At 43.3% G+C, this 12868-nt stretch overlaps 1 protein-coding gene and 1 long non-coding RNA gene across 7 annotated transcripts in view; one reads left to right on the plus strand and one right to left on the minus strand.

The window, feature by feature from the left end:
* OLFM2 (olfactomedin 2) overlaps positions 1-12868 on the minus strand; it is a 225796-nt gene that overhangs the window by 91875 nt on the left and 121053 nt on the right. Inside the window, exon 1 of one of the 5 annotated variants that reach the window (XM_079967843.1) lies at positions 3441-3609. The exons of the other annotated variants lie outside the window; for them this stretch is intronic. The gene's annotated coding sequence lies outside the window, so the exon portion shown is untranslated. Of the gene's footprint in view, positions 1-3440; positions 3610-12868 lie in introns of those variants that run through there. 5 annotated transcript variants of the gene reach the window in all.
* LOC307211349 lies at positions 3920-5422 on the plus strand. 2 transcript variants are annotated; one of them, XR_013836392.1, is made up of 3 exons: positions 3920-3970; positions 4556-4698; positions 5272-5422. It is a non-coding gene; the product is annotated as an uncharacterized lncRNA (long non-coding RNA). The 2 variants fall into 2 exon arrangements; XR_013836393.1 differs by lacking the exon at positions 5272-5422 and having other exon boundaries at positions 4556-4721.

Here is a 12868-nt window from a genome sequence, read left to right on the forward strand (position 1 = left end):
GAGCATTTTGGGGAAGTCTTTTCTAAAGCTGTTTCTTTCTTAAACTAAGATCCTTTTAAGATTTCTTTTCCTTTTAAAAGGTTATTTATGTATTAAATATATTAGCTTAAATATAATTATGCAAAGGATTTAAGAAATGCTAGATTCTTATTTCATATAGTTGGAAGAGATCACAGGGGCCATCAGCCACCGGCCCCCTTGTCAGACAGGAGACGCCATCGAGCACTCCTGATATATGGTTGTCAGGCCTTTTGTTTAGAAACCTTCAGATGAAGGAGATCTCTCAATGTTGATGTGAACTCAAAATCCTTGACATATGTTTAAGATAAAAATTCAAGATTAATCATCTGTTTTGGAAGGCAATAGGGCAAGGAGGGCAAGAGGTGAGCTGGTAATTAAGATTCCTTGTTGAGACACATGTAAGATATATTACTACTTATTTGTCATTTATAGATAGAAGAATATATAGCTTTTTGATTCCCATAAAAGGGCAGAAGGAAATGGGTGTATCTTTTGTGATTGGTTCTAGCAAATAGCCAATAGGAATTTCAACCAGGCTGATTGGACAGAGGCAGCCACAGGAGGAGCAAGGGGGCTGGATTAAGGAAATATAAGTGCTGGCCAGAATGGCAAGAGGCCAGGCCAGAGCTTGGTAACCATATACCACTGTGCCTCATATTTATTTGTCTGACAAATAAATTATTATTTTAATTTCTCTATTGCTGCGTTGAATATTTCATTCCAGCTAAGTGTTAACCACAAGCAGGGTGCTACACACCCTCATTTGATGTGAATTGGCCATCCTAGCTCTTAACAGCATGCACAATGGAGCCAGTTCACACATTCAGCTGTTGCTTACCTCCCAAGGTAATTGAATGAGAAGGCAGAAACCCGAGGCAAGAGAGTGGACTATGTATTCATTCCAACTGCAGGTAAGCAGATTGCCACTATAAAAAAAAAAATCCCTGAAAGTAAATAGCAAACACAGTCCAGCAATCTCCTTGCTCTGCTGGTTTTCTGCTTGCAGGGAGGTTTCTGTGTTTGTTTGCTCAATAATATGTGGCAGCTGAATGGACAGTCCATTCTACCGCTTCAGGTCTCTTGCAACTCATTCTGCTACATGTGGCGACCAGGCCCAAATATGGAGTGATCGAGTGATGTATAATCAAAGTGAGGCATCTAATCTGTACAAGGAAAGAGTTCCAAATGGCCACTTTCTTCTGTTGTAACAGTTACTGGAATTAATGTTATATATTTTATTGTGGGCACCCAAGTACATAGGCACTTGCTGGCTCATCAGAATTTCCTTCTGGTGTGGAAGAATTGAAAACATTTTCTTTCCACCCCTGCAAACTGGCATATAGTCAAATTCCCAAATCAGATTTCTCTCTCTGCATGTAGAATCCTGTACATGCGAAAGTCACAAAGAACAAACACTGGCTTATCTATAATCGTTGCTTCTAACACACACAGAGGGAGGGGGGCCTCTGATGATTCCAGCTTGGCTCTGAAGTATAAGGGCAAAAATCTCTTGGAAGGCAAATTCCTTTGCTAGTAAAACATAGTTGCTTTTAAAAGGTGCAAGCCCTCAAATTTCCCTTGTGGCATTTTTTAAAATGCTTTTGTAGGAGAAGGTAGCAGTTTCATACACTCAAATCTTTTCTGGCACATAAACCACAAATGGCCTGAGGGCAACCAGTTATGAGCAAAGAAAAACTTTGAATCAAACTCCCAATCGCTTCTCCCCCCCTCCCCACTTTCTCTCCAGTGTTTTACATTAATAATATTGATAAGCTACACAAATCACATTCTCAGAAGCGTCAACTACAAATGATTCAGGACAGAACTTCATATGAAGCAGGCATGCCCAGGTTTTCAGGGCTAACAAGGGGTTGGGGGGCAGCTGCAGGGAAGACTGGCAGCAGGGAGGGGTGATGTACTCTTCCCATACTTTCCTACAAGCTACCCCTCACCCCCCAAAAAATTCTCTGCTAGGTTCACAAGACTAGAAATAGGACCCCAGAAACAAGGAATTGGGGTGGGAAACAGACAAGGAGGGCATTCAACAAGGGGAAATTTTAGGGTACAGAGTGGATTAAGAGCCCACCCCACCCCACCGCCCCACTGACTGATGCCTCCTCCACTCTACATTTATGCCAGAATGAGGAAGTATGTTTACATAATATGTGCAGTTCTGCACTGAAGTTCACATGCAATTGTGGCTGTCAAGTGATAAGCTACTTTGGTTGATCAATTATCTTAAAAATTTAAAACTGCACAATATCAGCATAAACTGCTTATTCAGGTCCTGGGAGGAACTGCAAAATTAGTTAGCTGCTGAATTATCAAAAATTAACCACTCATTACTAGTAAGCTAATTTAAGAAAGAAAGAAGTTTTTCTCTACAGTGGTACCTCTGGTTACGTACTTAATCGTTCTGGAGGTCCGTTCTTAACCTAAAACTGTTCTTAACCTGAAGCACCACTTTAGCTAATGGGGCCTCCTCCTGCTGCTGCGCCGCTGGAGCATGATTTCTGTTCTCAACCTGAAGCAAAGTTCTTAACCTGAAGCACTATTTCTGGGTTAGCAGAGTCTGTATCCTGAAGCATATGTAACCCAAGGTACCCCTGTATTGCAGTAACACACCAGAAGCAAAATAGCCTTAACAAACGTGATAAATTGTGCCCTATTCAGTAACGCATCAAAACCATTAGATTGCAGCGCATGTATCAGTGCTGTTTATTCCGAGACATATGTTCCAATTATTAGGCCAGTGATACACATTGAAATGGAAATGTTTATCTAAAAAGTGTGTAGTTTTAATAAAAACATCAAAACCAAAAGAGCCTTAACAACAATTGTGCCCTGAACCAAACTAGTCACCACCAATATCACCACCATCAAATAAATAAAGTCGGGTAAGTAATACACCAGAACCAAAACAGTCACCGTGTGTCTTTAACTTGCAGCCATGCTGTTTAAACTTTGCCATCACCAATCAATCAGTCCAAGGATACAATCATCCATGGTTAGCTATCTTGTGGAGCTCCCATCAATTTCAGTATCACAGACAACTCTGAGGCAAGGTAAGCTGCAGCAGCGATACACCCAGCATAGGTTGCTCCTTTCGGGACCCCCTTCCACAATCCACAAACCAGCAATTTGTGTCATTTCCCTCAGCCTTGACATGGAAGATGCAGCCAGTAGATGGAGAAACCTTGGAGTTGGCATGGCCTGTCAAAAGCCAGCTAAGTTATAACAAGAAAAGTGCTGGCATGAGATTGGCAACTGGAGAGAGAAAGGCAGGAGATCAAGGAGCTGTGTTTATCCTAATTTCCATCACCATATGCTTCTCTGGAACAATTTCAAATGCCAAAAGGAATCTATGAGGGATGGAGTAGTGGGGAATAGGATACTTTTATAGGCTACCAGCTGCTTACATTATTGTGTCAGCCATAAATCCACACTCCTCATGTCAACAGTGTCATGGAAACAGTGTGTGCATTTCAGAATCGGTGGTATGGCGAGAAGAGCATGGTCCAATCTTCAGCCTCCACATTCAGAAGGAATGTCGCCTATGAGGAAGGCTGGGCAGCAGCCATTCAAAGTGGAGGCTACGCCATGGCAACCCAGCTCTAGCTCCACCCACATATACTGTGATGTCATGTTAGTGTGTCATGAAGGTGGCACATGCTGAGGATGGGTGGGGCTTGCTGAGGCACAACTCTGCCCCATGAGATGTGGCACAGTGGCTTCTCCATCCAAAGGCCCTGGGCAGGATCTAACCATGACAAGAGAATTTCCCCACCCTGATAGGTCCCCTCAATACTTCTGAATTTCTAGTATCAACACTCTTTCACCCTTGAGGAAAGCACAGCTCAGTAGTAGAAAAGCACAGCATATATATATATATATATATATATATATATATATATATATATGCAAAAGGTTCAACCCCTGGCATCTCCAGGTAAAAAGCATCATGGAAAGGCCCCCTTCCGCTAGGAGAACAGGACAGCCACTGCCAGCCAATACATGCGGTGTAGTGGTTAGTGTGTTGGGCGAGAACCTGGGGTACCTGAGTTCAAATCCCCACTTGGCCATGAAGCGCACTGAGTAATCTTGGGCCACTCACCGTCTCTCAGCCTAACCTACCTCACAGGATTGTTGTGAGTATAGGAATGGGCAGCGGGAGAACTATGGACACCGCCTTGAGTTCATTGGTAGGATATTAATGTAATAAAAAAATAAAAATAATAGCATTGGGGTGGCAACTGTGAGAATAGTACTAGATGGGCCACTGCTATAAGGGACGTATCAGCAGGCTGGATGGCCTTTAGCTTTGCAGGAGTACATAAAATCTTTGAGGGGAATCTAATAGGCAAACCCCAAAATGGACCAATGAGCACTGAGCATGCCCAGTGGCCATGCAATGCTATGGGAAGGGGAATTTGAAACTAGTGGGTGGGAAATGGAATGAAGTGCCTGGGATTCTGAACAGGAGCACTCAATGTTGCAACATTTTGTTGTCGATCCCTTCTCTTTTCCAATGCAGGGCTATGTTAAAGGAGAGCAAAAGGCACTGATTGAACTTTCCCTCCCACTGTGTAGCAGAACTTCGCTTTCCCCAAAGCAAGAAGCACTGGCTCAGATCATCCAACGGATTCTTTCTTTGTACCTTATCAAAACCTAAGACGAGTGAGATCACAAGTTCAATGCAACCAGAGTCCTGTTCTCTTCATTCCCAACAACAGTCAAGGAACTCACATGAAACCCCCCTTTGGTGTCTGGGTTGTCTCATCAGAATTGCTAGACATCATACTTCAGCCAGCACAAAGTGGACTGTAGTCCTTGAGAGCTTATAATCACAGGAGAGAGGGGGAGAAATAGAGGAATGGGGGCTGTGGGGCTGTGCTATCCACTGACCACTTCTTTAGTTTACAAGCATTTTAATTCTGCTCACACATTTCCAAGATGGTTGTTGTTTTTCCTTACATTTCTATGCAACCTCTCCTCCATCCTGGAAGGCAAAGTGTCATTCATGTGCTTCCTGTGCAGTAACCCATCTAGAAATGGATCAGACCTAAACCACCTTAGCTTTAGTAAGGTGGTAGTCACTTATGCCTTCCGGCCAAAGCCTGGGGAATATGCATTGGCGGATGCTGATTGCTTGAAGTGATAGCATTGATTTTCCAGATTCTGCACTTGCTCACAGCCTACCACCTCCCAGTCAGCCTGACTCTAGGCTTCTCTGTTCTTTCGCTTCCCCAGCTTTCAAAGTGCTCTTTGCAGCCACCTCTTTCCCCACAACTGGTGCCCTGACCTGATCTGGATACATCCTGTCTCTGGAGCCTGGGTAAGGTTAGCCCTTTTGAAAGTAATCCATATGTACAAAATACGGATGGGGAACAGGGAGTGGGGTCCTGCCACTGGAACCACTACTGACACCTTGTGCATCACAGACCCTGCCCACCTCAAAGCATGAATGTTGAGCAGGATGTTTGCAGGAGCGCTGGCTTGCATTCAGCTCCATGTGATTGGGATCTTGCCATGCAGCTCTCCAGACTACATGGAGCACATGTGCATGTTCAGCTGGATGTGGATAGACTGTGGGGAGGCAGCAGGCTCAGTGGCTAGGTGTGGGCCCAGTGGCACAGCTCTGCTGTTTTTCTGAAAGTGGCTATTTGAACCCATTCAAACTAACATCTCCCTTCCCATACAAAAATCAGCAGTGTTTTACAGCATCCTGTTACAGATGCCACTCCCTGGACAAATGAAGCGCTTCTGAAACATCAGAGCATCTCAATCAGCAGCAGAATATGGGAGAAATAGCAGTCAGGCCTTTGAAAGCACACAGACATTTTTCAGATCATCTCATAGATAAGAGAGTCTGCTGATTAAGATTCTATCAAGTGTGTCTTCTCCCAGCATGGATCTTATTGGATATGTGGAAGCTCCTTTGTTTGTTTTCAGCCCCATTTCTGAGACCATGTGAAGGTTGCATACTCTGAAAGAAGACAGGGGTGTCAGACCTTGCCATACCCTACCCAGTTATGCAGAGGTAGAAGGGAGACAGGCTAAAGCCGGATCTGTGCTGGTTGACGCATGGTAACATTAAGGTCTCTAGGGTGCCATTGCATTCCTGATGCAACCATTCAGAGCGCCGTGAGACTGAGATGCTTCCCTGCACCCGCACCCCCAAGCTGACCAGAATGCCTCCCCCCTCCTGCACTGGAGATGGCGGTGATGAAGGACCTGGCCGGGTTGGGAGGGACAGAGGCTGCAATTATGTCTTCAGGAGGAGCCCTGAGTCTTTAAATGTGTCACTGATTGGGACCCAATTAATTTGGATGACCAGCGCTTGTCCTATAAACACTTATTTTGTTTTTTGATTAAGCGCTTCCAAGTTCAACAGGAGAAGAGGGGGAACTTCCACCTATCCATCAGTAGAGCTTTTTGCCCTGGTCAAGCAAGGGACCCCTACAGGCATATCCAAGTGTCAATGAGGAACACAAGACTCTTTTAGTCTCCCTCTGAACTCAGCAGAAACTGTGGCTGCAGCTCACCTCCTGCACTGAAGCGTGACCAGAGCTGGATCCAGGCCATGGATTTTATTTTGCTGTAGAATTAGGCGGGATCCCTGGGTCTGTCACATCCCTTCCCAGAGAACCCTCTGTTGTGAGAAAGTCTAGCTAGATGGAGCACATGTCTGATTTAGCCCGACAATGTCTGCTGTGTTTCCCATGCAAAATTCATAGCCAGGAATGGGCCAATTATGTTCCCACTGAGTCCCATTGGGCTGCATTGCCTTTTGGTTGGTTTCCTTCAGCATGGGAAAATCGAGAGGGATGTGTGTGAGAGAGAGCTATTCCACCTTTTTGACATTCACCCACTGATTTATTCACCCCATATGCTGGTGCTTCTCCACTGAAGTGCCATGGGCAATTCATAATTATTAATTATGAAAACCAAGAGCAGAGTCATCCATTGCATACAGCCAGGCAAAGACAAACGACCTGATCTCTTCTTATAAGGCCAGGGCGAGATGTTGTTTTTGCAGAGACTGGCTTTAACTTCATGTTTCGCTTTGGAGGGAAAAGGGGATTTATTGGACACACTGCTGGATAATACAGACTGAATGCAGCTGCACAATGAATCTTAAATTAAATGGGGAGTAGAAAGCGAGGTGGGCCTGAGAACAAGGCGACACAACATGTATTATGGCAGAGCAGAGTGCCCTATAGCAAAATTGCTCTTCTGAAAATCACAATTTATTATTTAGTGGCTACACTTGTATCCAGCTCTTCTTCCAGAAGAACACACAACAGCTTACATATGGTAATAGCCTGGGCTGCCATCTATTCCCAAATGCAAACGGTTACTATTCCAAAACAAAGCAGCAGCCCCAAAAGGAAAGAATGTTGAAACAGATTCAAACCACACTCAAAACAGAATTAAATCAGGACAGGACAAAGCAAATCTCCACTCAAATAGCCAATGTCAATCCTGAAAAGTGACTAATAACTATTCATTTACAGGCTCTTGGACGTGGTTCCACAAGAATTTTAATGATTATTACTAGGGGCTGCTGCCCCTGGTCACCCCGCTCACTAACTCCACCTACCCACAGAACCCTTTGTCAACTGCCCTGAAACCACAGCTGACCCCCCCACTCTCTTAGCCCCTTTCAGATCACCCCTCCCTCTCCCCCTGCAGCTTACCTCTCTCCCCACTCTTTCTTAAAGGAGGGGAGGTGCTTCACAGAGTAACGCCTCCCCACCTCCCTTACACCTCTCTGTTGAGCCCTTGTCCTATCACACCCCATCCCTCGCATCCACGCAGCTCCCAGCACCAGGGCAAGAGGTGCTGGTTTGGGTCGTGTCCTGAGCTCCTGGGGACTGGCAATTTGGCAACAAGGTGGGGGGTGACAGGTACACAAGGATGGGGGGGTTTAAGGAATGTGAGGGAACGGGGGTTGGCATGGGGCCGGAAAGTGGGTTTGGTGGGGTATAGGCAGTTTGGCAGGCAATGCAGCAGCCCCTAGTTTTTTGTGGGGGAGGAGGTGTCTCACATCTTAAAGGTTTTGAGTTCTGCTGGATTTTGCCCATCAATCTGAGATGTTACAAGATTCAATAGCTTATAAAGACCCCAAATAGATTTGGCACTTGCATTTGTAGGAAATCTATAAAACTTTATATTCTGCCACAATTCCATTTCAATGCTACTTCAGATCTCAGCTCAGCCACCACCGCACTGGGTGTTCAGCACTTCCATCTGGGTTGCGCTCTGCAATAGTGACAGAATCACTATCCTTTTTTAAAAAATGCAGGGGAGGAAAAAAATGTGGGGGGGGGGGAGAAGCCAGAGGCAGAGAAAATGTGAACTGAAAAAGACAAGGCAGAGACCGAGCAACAGAAAGGAAGAAAAATGAAGTAAATTGCTCTCCTTCAGCCTTGACTTCCCATCTATAAAATGGGAATAATAGATTGCTTTCCTTATATGGCAAATATGAGTTTGAGCCAATAGTCAGTTCCACTTAAATTTTGCTTATTATTATTTGCATGATTATTCTATAAGCCCAATTAAGGATGTTATTAAACCTGTTACCACTGCACAATGGAACGCAGAGATATTAAGGTTGGGTGCCTTGTATGAATGAAGTCATTCCATCTACACTGCTGAAAATCATTAGGTGAGGGAATTCCCTCCAGTTCATGCTAGATCACTTTACATTCTGAATGGGTACAGAGTGTGCCAAGTCATTTCAACTGCACATTAACAGAGGGCTTGGGTGCCTGTGAGCATTATAGAATTAAGTCTTTTAATCCTGCAGCAGGAACAAGGAGAGTGGTGGTGGTGAGAATCTAATTAGGAATAAAATACCTTTAAAAAAAATGTGGCCAGGCCTGGGTTGTTGATTACTTGATAGAATTTTGCACATCAATATCAGATCACTGACTGAGTGATGTATTTGCATCGTTAACACTGGAAGCTTATAAACCTGTACCTGTTAGGTTAAACCCAGGAACAGATTTATCAGGAGATTCTGGGCATGTTGAATAATTACAGAACCACATTTCAGGACCTTTTCACTCCACAGCTGTTAACAGCTGTCAACCCCTAAAAGCAGAATGGGGAAACCTATGCGCCAAGCACTTTGAACATGCCTATTTACTCAGCTTTGCAAACCACAAGACACAGTGTGATATTTAAGCATTTGCCTGGTAGCCGCCATGTGCAATAAGGATTTGCATGCAGGTGAGTGAGTGGGCTAGAGTACTCTATCCCTCCTCCCTGCCCAGTATAGAAACCTAGCTGGCTACTAGAGGATGGAATACCCATCCTCAGCACCAGTGTTAAAAACTGAGATATGAAAGCTAAGCGCTAAATGGCACCTCAGTTATGGGTGCAACAACAGAATGTCTAGGTGCACATTATTATAACAAGAATACAAAGCTGAAAATGAATGAACTGCAGCTAAAATATTATGTTCATTCCAGGGCTTTTACCCATAAAATATTATGTTCATTCCAGAAATTGTGGAAAAAGGGAATCAAATTTACAGCTTGTAATGTATTAAAAGAAAAATTGATGAAAATGATGTACAGATGGTATTTAACACCAGTGAAATTAGCAAAAATGTATCATGCTCATGATAATAAATGCTGGAAATGTAGAGAAAAAGAAGGAACCTTTTACCACATGTGGTGGATGTGCGCCAAGGTAAAAGGCTTCTGGGAAAGGATTTGTAATGAATTGAAAAAAGTGTTGAAAAACCAGAAGCCTTTTTACTTGGTATAGTGGGGGATGAAATCCCCAAAAAGGATGTTACTTTTTTCTGTATGCCACAACAGCTGTGAGAATATTGTTAGCAAAGAATTAGAAGAAACAAGATCGAAGAATGGCAGATGAAGATAATGGACTATATAGAACTTGCCGAACTGACCGGGAGACTCCGAGACCAGAGAAAAGAGACGGTGGAAGAAGACTGGTTAGAAGTAGGGTTAGAAGTAGAAGATAGGGTATTTTAAAATAGTATTATTTGTAAGTGATAAAATGTGAAGTTATTTTAAGTATGATTAAAAAAAGATGGTTAGAAGTTATGATATATGTAAACTGCTAAAGATGAAGTAAAATGAAAATCAGATAGGTGGGACTTGGGGAAGCCAACTAACAATGTTTAGAAAAATAAGGATATGACAAGAATTTGTTCGTATTGTTTGTCTTTTCTGTCTGTGTTTTTTATTTGTGTTATAAAATGAATAATTTTTTTTTAAAAAAAATATTATGTTCATTTTCCACATGAACATAACTCCCATCAGCCCCAGCCAAGGGATATTGGGAGTTATCATAGAATTGTAGAATTGGAAGGGACCCCAAGGGTTATCTAATCTGACCCTCTGCAAAGCAGGAATCTCAGCTAAAGCATCCATGTCAGATGGCCACCCAACCTCTGCTTAAAAACCTCCAAGGAATGAGAATCTAAAACCTACCAAGGGAGACTGTTCCACTGTCAAACAGCTCTTACTTGCTGATGTTTAGTAGGAGTCTTCTTTCTTGTAACTTGAAGCCATTGTTTTGAGTCCTACCCTCCAGAGCATGAGAAAACAAGCTTATTCCTCCTTCCATGTGACAGCCCTTGAGATATTTGAAGATGGCTATCATATCTCCTGTCAGTGTCCTCCTGTCCAGGGTAAACATACCGAGCTCCTTCAACTGTTCCTCATAAGGCTTTTCTAAGCTAAACATACCCAGCTCTGTCAAGTGCTCCTCATAAGTCTTGGTTCCCAGACCCTTGGTCATCTTGGTTACCCTCCTCTGCACATGTTCCAGCTTGTCAACATCCTTATTTAATTGTGGTGCAGGTGGTGGGAAAGACCTACCAAAGACACTGTGGACTTATTAGGCTAGATGAGATAAAAAGTTTGACCTGGTAGGTCTCTATGAAAGCATGTGAAACAGACCTTATGAAACTACAGAAGGCAGATTGGGAGTCATGTAGGAGTGCCAGCAGTCAGATGGTGTGGCTCGGATGTCCTTCATTGCTCCTTGCCCCTCTCCCCATGAAGAGGAAAGAAAGATTATCTGAGCCTGCAATCCCATGCTCACTTTCTTGGGAATACAGAAGGAGTCACTTTTTCAAAGTACACATCCACAGAATTTCACTGTTAATTTGCACAAGTTACGCAGGCTATATAATACTGCCTCTCTCAGTGCAGAATTTATTTTTAGTGAAGGATATACTGCTCTAGGGACATCCTCCCCCCCAAAGTAGGCACACATTGTATTATGCCTGTTTCATTGCTTGTACCAATTTCAAATGGGTTAGTATTCTTTCTGCCAATCAACACTCCAGAAGAGCTCATGGCCCACTCTGAGAACCAGTCACTTAGAGAAGTCAATACCATGCAATATTATTTTTTTTGTAAACTATTTTTATTTCATTTCAAAAGGAGTATAAAAACACACAGGTATAAATGCAAACACTAGGGATAAATAACCCATAAACAAATTCTCACATGTAAGGCAAATTGGTAGGTGACACTTGAGACATCCATGTACACAAACTGTCTAGTATAATAAATGGGAAGGGTGCTGATACTGACAAAACACCAGGAAATCTCCCATTATTAAAAATCAATGCTTATGGAGATGGTAAGACCAAAATGGTAGCTCAAAGTCTGGAGAAAAAAGAATATATGGCTCTAATGGTGGATATTTCCAGTTTAACAGCTGCTAAAAGGAATATAATTAGTGTCTTGCGGGGCACTTGTTGGAGGTCCACAGTAAAAACAAACAAACAAACAAACAAACAAACAGATCTGAGCTAATTGGGGGTCCGGAGGTATAATCTGGGTCTCCATGGGGTCTCCTGGAACATTCCCCCTCCCCCAAGGCCTTTACCACCATTTTAAAGTTCTAAGAAGGTTCCTCAGTAAGACTTGGTCAGAATTCAATGCCCTTTCCAGCTGAATTGTCACACTGGATGCTCTTGATGGGCCATTCTGATCTTAATACTGCTCAAGCCAATGAATTCCCTTTGCAAGCAATTTCCTGCCAACACAGAGACAAAGCAGCCTTGCCAAGTTCCTTTCTCCTTTTCTTTCCTTTCTCCTTTTGATGCAGTTATGATGACCCCTGTCAAATGAGAATTGGATGGGAACTTGTTTTTTATTGGTATCGATGTGTATCTGCTTGCCTGCCTGCCTGCCTGCCTGCGCATAGATGTATCAGAGCCAACATGCATAAATCTATGCACCAGACATCCTTAACTCTAAAGATAGCTTATCTACCTGGAAAAACAATATCTCATAATAATGATCACTTAAGAAATACAGATCTGATGCACTGAGCAGTATCATTCATTTATTGCTATGACAGATAAAATTAATATCATGCACAGTCATCAAATACATATGTCAGGAATGACAGCTTACTGTCACTCCTAGGTTTTTAAAGAACACTGCACTGTCCTTTCTATTATCTACTGATGTATTACACCAATTCCACTTTGATTGATGAGCCGGAGGATCCCACAGTGGAGATTAAGCAGGCTTGCCAAACAATGCCATTGCGGTTCACTGTCCAGCAGAATCGGCTCCCTTGGCTCAGCGTTGTTCTCAGTGCAACAGGTAGCAGATGACGATGAGGGGAAACAGCATCAATGTATGTGTGCATGTTGCATAAAACAGTCGGCACTGAGTGTAACAGAAATCAGCACCAGTTGTTTCTATTACCTGCATATGCTATGCAACTCTCACATATTTGAATGTGCTTTCCTATTTAGTCACTGGGAAAAGCAAGGATTGAAGCATGGGGCAGCAGTGCTGCCTTCTGACCACTGGAAATCTCACCCAGCCTCCTCTCT

This window comes from Podarcis cretensis, assembly GCF_951804945.1.
Source record: "Podarcis cretensis genome assembly, chromosome: 2".
NCBI lineage: Eukaryota > Metazoa > Chordata > Lepidosauria > Squamata > Lacertidae > Podarcis > Podarcis cretensis.